This window comes from Oncorhynchus mykiss, chromosome 8, assembly GCF_013265735.2.
Source record: "Oncorhynchus mykiss isolate Arlee chromosome 8, USDA_OmykA_1.1, whole genome shotgun sequence".
NCBI lineage: Eukaryota > Metazoa > Chordata > Actinopteri > Salmoniformes > Salmonidae > Oncorhynchus > Oncorhynchus mykiss.
In genome coordinates this window covers 64,151,678-64,157,677 of record NC_048572.1, presented here as the reverse complement: position 1 = coordinate 64,157,677, position 6,000 = coordinate 64,151,678, and the positions used below count along the sequence as shown (strand labels likewise).

Here is a 6,000-nt window from a genome sequence, read left to right as displayed (position 1 = left end):
TATATATATATATATATATATATATATATATATATATATATATATATGTGTGTGTGTTTATATAAAGTTATGCTAAATGGTAGGCTAATTACTTTGCATAAGCAGCCTGTTTTGAGAGGTTCACCACGTATGGAACTTTGTCATTTTACTGCTAGGCCTACTGTAACGAGGGCGCACGCATATCTTTGTCTTTGATTGGAAATAGTCTCCAGTTAAGATGTACCTTTTGTTTAGAAGTGGACTTAATTTCTATGGCGAAGATAGAAGAAAATGCATTCACTGTTCACAAAGCGCACTGAAACCCACCCTGGGGGAGATGGATGGATGGAGAGAGGGGGGCTGGGGAACTGCGAAGGGAGGAAAGTGGAAAGGGAGAGAAAGTCAGTCATTGAGCAAACCAAGCGCTGAGCGGCAGCACTGCACCTAAAACACTGTTTGCGAGCGGCTCATCTACCTTTTAGATCCAATCTCTGCCTTTTCTTCGTTATTCTTCGACTCCACGAAGATTCCCTTTCTCTCAGAGGTACATGCAACTCACACCACTCTGATCACAAGAGCTGGGGACAGCCTGGCTCTCCACACCGCAACATTGCAGCGAGGTGTTACTACTTTTCTTCCCATGCGACTCCGTTATCTCCGGTGCTTTCGCCAGCCTGCCATTGAAAAGTTTCGGTTGTGAGGATAAACGAATATCTAGGACCTTCAAAAGGATTGTTTATAACAACGTAAGTACTCCGAATGTTTTGACAGTGATTGCATTGTGTTGTGCTCTACTACCTATTGGGATTGTGTTGTCGTCCAACTTTAACGCACAACGAATCTGGCTGTAGGCTATCCGACTATTCAAGCGTGAACTCAAGTATCAAATGTCTTAGCAAGCTACTGATTGTGTGGTCGTCACCCATGCCTCTTGACATGTGAATGTTGTTCACACTCAGTGTTCAGAATTGTAAGTGTTTTTCTTAGACTAAAGTTTGGCATTTTATCATCAACACATGTGACTACCTTTCCCAGCGCACTGTTTCCAAAAATATGCATTCTAACTTCTGAACCCGTTTTGGGTAAGCTTGGTTTGAAACATTTGCAGTGTTTTCACAAGTTTCAGGGTAACTGATCAACTTGACCTCTTTGAGCTTTTTGAGTTTGAGCTTTTACCTCATGTTTTGAACGTTGCGCTCCTGAGCGGTCCGAAAAGGCATAGGCTATCCATCACATGTGGAAAGGATCACCTGACATATAGCCGACCTATAACACCAGAAGTTTTACTTTAAATCGAGGTAGGCCTATAAGTAGTTCTGAGTAGTTGCGTCCACTATCTGGATAATGGCTTACAGTGGGAGACATGGCCAAGAAGTTGCAACATTGTTCCATCTAATGCGCGTGAACTACTTTTAGTCACCCAAAGAATGCGGTGGAGAAATGTCACTCGTCACAGATTAAAAGTGAAAGTTTTGGTGTCTTTGTGTAAAACCTCAATTAGGCTACCGTGTAATAAGGTGCTTGTAACCATACTTGACTGTGACTATTTTAAATACACCGATTATATCGCGTAGCCGTTAATTATTTTTGAAACCTAAAAAATATGTATTTTAAGTTAATGACTGAACAGTGGTCATAACATTTTCTGCACAACACCCATACACAAGAAACTAAGGTATTTGGAAAAGTGTAAGTGAAGCATAGTGTACATTTAGCCTTTTCTCTGGACTTGGTAGCCTAATGTTTGCTCTCTCTCTGTGTGTATGTGTGTGTGAGCGTACTTGAATAGCCTATATTTAAAGACAGACAGAGCAAATAGCCTACTTGTTGACTAAGGTTGCGTAACAACCATCAATTATGTTCACTTTTATCATCGGAAAGAAACATCTTAAACTAGTCAAGAAGTGGTCTGAGAGTGACCCGATAGAAAGGAGAGGGAAACACCTGTTTACTACGGACCACTACCATTTACTTTACAGCTGGAAGGTTTCCGCCAACCGACGATTGTAAACTAGTTGCTCCAAAGTATAAAGAGTCGAGGTTAATTCACAGTTGATGAAAAAAATGAAAACAGCCTATAACATTCATGAGCAGTGTTTGTAAAATCTCACTCACTAATTGAATTTAATAAAACATTTTATAATTGTGCAATGATGTTATAGTCTAAAGTTTTAGATAGGCCTATTCGTTTTTTTCCCAATAGATAGAATTAATAATTGTTTACATTTTAAAATGAAATGAACGAGTGAACAAAGACTTTGTCAGCAAGTTGCCTTGTGTCTTTTAACAGTGTTCTATTTTTCATCCGTGATAAACATCTTAAATGTTTGCTTTCAAAAATTCTATAAATTACCTGTTTACGTGCCATATCATTTTATTTATAGCCGTTGTAACGGAGGGCTGCAATTAACCATTTTTTTTTGTCAACTGGAAAGATTAGAGTCGTAGACGTCATATCCACCAGTCGACGCAGATTTAAGTTTCCATATTTTTAATGAAATTATATTGGCCTAATTGATATGTGTGTAAGCTAATTGACTATAGCCTATTGTTTAAAAAAGAAAAACTTTAAAGTCTAATTTCACAAACATTACGTGAAAAATAACGAAATCTATTATTCAGAAATTGTCAAATGGTTATTGCCTAATTTAGGCCTAGGCTAGATAAAAAATAAAATAAATAAATACAAATATATATAACACTAAAACACACTTTCGTCGCTTCAGATGATTTATCAGCATTGTTTATCAGCATAGTCTCAAACTTCCTATTTTTTATTACCCAATGTTCACTTGAATTATATGTTAAAAAAATTAAGTTATATGTAGCCTATAGGCCTAAAGGTGCTCTCTCACATGCGTCTCATATTTCTCGGATTATTTCCGCGTCTGATTATTTCTCTAATCATGGTAGGTTTTCAACAAGTAAAAAAAAGTTACGTTTTGGCGTATGGTCTAGTAGGCTAATTGATACATCATAATTAAGATGATATGCCAGTTATATGATAACATTTTAAATATTAAAGTATGTGCAGACAAATACGGATATTTTGGTTCTTCTAAATGCGTTGAGCAGGTGGAATATCTGAATGATCTTTTCACCACGCAACAATTTGTTGAGAAGAAGGACATTTCCATTGGGAAAAATATATTTTATCCTTCTTTTTTGGCTAATCAGGCCTACCGCTAATGGGCAAGGTTATGTGAATTAACTACCTACATGTAGAACATTTGGTATTAGTTCTCCCTTAGCTTATTCAAACGATTGGCTACTCCGTATTTGTTTTACGTGGGAAGAGTCAGGCAAAAAGAAAGTCTAGCTCGGAAGAAAAGTAAAAGATGATTTATTTGTCAGGTTTCGATTTGTATCCCCAGTCCTTCTTTTCTATCCCTCCCAGCAGCGATGTCAGCTGTTATTGCTTCCCATTGATCCTCTTGCAAAGTGAGAACTGAACTAAAATGTATGTCGATTCCAGTGCCCGAATCAATATCTAGAGTTATTTTAATCTGGATTTGAGCGTTGTGGAATTAAAAAACTGGGGAGGAGAGCAAGCAGGCGGAATGAAACACTATCCGTTCTCAATTTGGAGAGAGCGTCTTCTTCTCTGTGTGTGGTTCGAAAGCTGCACTAATGGGAGGGAAAGGAGAGACATAATCTAAGATTTTGCTGCTAAAAGTAGGCTATATTTCATATTTGATCAATAGGGAATTATTAACGTCATGATATACATAATAATAATAATATATTTACTTACTAGGCTACTGATCATCCGTTTTATTCAGATTTACACAAACCCAGATGACATAGATAGTAAATGAACTATGGATTACTCTATCGCATCGTCTTGATGACGCTTGGTCTATTAGTTATTTCAATATCGAGGCTATTAATTCGTTCTTTATTAAAAACAGAAGGGTCCGCCCACCACATCCCCTCCAACCAGTCCCTATCATATTTATATTTTGATTTGCTAACAAACACTTGACTGAAAGGTCATTTGTCATGCAGATGGTGGCATGGTAATTAAAATGAACCTCTGTCGGTAAATAACAAGTGTTTGAACATAGGGTTTAGGATAAATATATCGCCCATGCACCCACGGTTTCACCGTGTGCATTTTACATTTGTTTAAAGCATTTTTTATTCATCAGTTGGAATAATTGTAGGTTAGCCAATTTAATCAAACGAACATGTTTTATTTTCACCCAAATTGCATTAGTCTGACCACTTCCCCTGTCATTTAGAACTGTTTGCGTTTCAAAATGCTTTTTTTAGCCAGAGCAAATATTTGAAATGTTGTTTCAAATAAGGTTGTCTGGTTTTCTTTGTTGTGCTCTGGGGCTGGAAAATGCTGAGAAAATTGTTGTGGCTATTGGCTAATTCGTTTCATATTGCAATATTCGATCTGAATAATCATACAATACATCCGTTCTATTATTTCCTGTTTGTATGACATTGTTTTCATTCATCCGTTTCATAGAAATATCGGCATCACGTTTTGAGTAACCTTCATTTTTTCACACATTTTTTTCCCTTGTGATTTGGAGTCTATTTTGGTCAGTCTTGAGGAAATGATATGCTGTTTATGTCTGTAGGTGACTTAATGTCCATATTATATTCACTTTTCAGATGTTTTCTGTCATCAGTGCTTTTTCAATGAAGGGTACAAATCTGAGGGAGATGAAGACAGGGAGATGAAGCACTGGAACTGGTTAGGCCTATATCTGAAAAAAACGTTTATTTTATTGCTTTTAACAGTGTACACATGAGTAGGAAATTACTATTATGATATTTGAAAGTAATGCATTTTATTGAAAAACAACTGCAAATGACATTGAATAATATTCCGTTTTGATGAATGTTGCTTGTTTCCATTTAGTAGCATATTGCCAGATATTTCCAAAAGCCTTTTGTAACGGTTTGCCTGAATTGTACACAGCAGTACTCCATGAGAGGCATTGAGAACAGGAGACAGTTCAGGGTTAGACTGACTAATTGGATGAGTTTTGTTCAATATAATTATCAGATATTTTCTTTCTCAGATTTCCCAATTTGTCAATTATCTGGACCAAAATTTAAGAGCTTGGAAATAAGTACATTTTCTTCCCAGAAGGCATTATCAGTGCATTTGCTTCAATCGATTGTAGACAGATATCTTTGTTTACTTATTATCTTCCTACTGTCATGGCTTGGGAGTAAAAACACACTGATTGATGCACACACACACACACACACACACACACACACACACACACACATATACCCTTGGATTATGAAAGTGTAGTTACTTTGTGTAAAGACTGCTTGGAAGTCTTCTAAATGTCAGTTTCTACCACAGCAACCAAATCTTCCCTTCAATATCCCGTGGCACTGCTCCTGTAGTAAATAGCAGCTGTGTTGGTTGAATTAGTGTGTGGTGTTTTACATTTTGAGCTGGCCAACAAGTTGTCATAAGGCTTTGAGGCATGCTATCATTGTGCTGCTCACTGTTTATTATTGAACATCCAGTGACTTGCCAGCTAGGCCAGTGGTGTCCTCACTCCTCAGCCCAGTCCAGGGCTCACTGTCCTCAGGCTCAGCCCAGTCCAGGGCTCACTGTCCCCAGGCTCAGCCCAAACCCAGTGCCGGGAGCTGGGAGCGTGGAGGCTCATAGAGGAGAAAAGCGACACAACTCTCACTCCTCTCCCCTCTCTCTCTCTCTCCCCCCACCCCCCTCTCTCTCTCTCTCTCTCTCTCTCTCTCTCTCTACAAATAGGTTGTACTGCTTCAGTGAGTGAGATGGTCAGTGGTGAGAGACAGAGAGAGAAAGAGGGTTCTCTTTGTATTCCACGGCTGGCTTTGGCGCTTTGGGAGCTAGACACGACACCTTGCAAATAATCTGGGCTTAGCGAGGAATTAGTTGGCTCAGGTGGGTTGTGTGAGGCAAGCAGTCCATCGTCCCCTGAAATGAATAGCCTCGGCAGGTCAGGAAACCCCAAAAATATTTTGTCTGCCATGAATCAATGTGTTTCACTTTCCTTT

General features: G+C 38.4%; 1 protein-coding gene across 7 annotated transcripts in view; it reads left to right on the top strand.

The window, feature by feature from the left end:
* Positions 1-397: 397 nt before the first annotated feature.
* LOC110530324 (E3 ubiquitin-protein ligase RNF220) overlaps positions 398-6,000 on the top strand; it is a 171,952-nt gene continuing 166,349 nt past the window's right edge. For all 7 annotated transcript variants that reach the window (XM_036985966.1, XM_036985963.1, XM_036985965.1 and 4 more), the window contains exon 1: positions 398-725. The gene's annotated coding sequence lies outside the window, so the exon portion shown is untranslated. The remainder of the gene's footprint in view (positions 726-6,000) is intronic.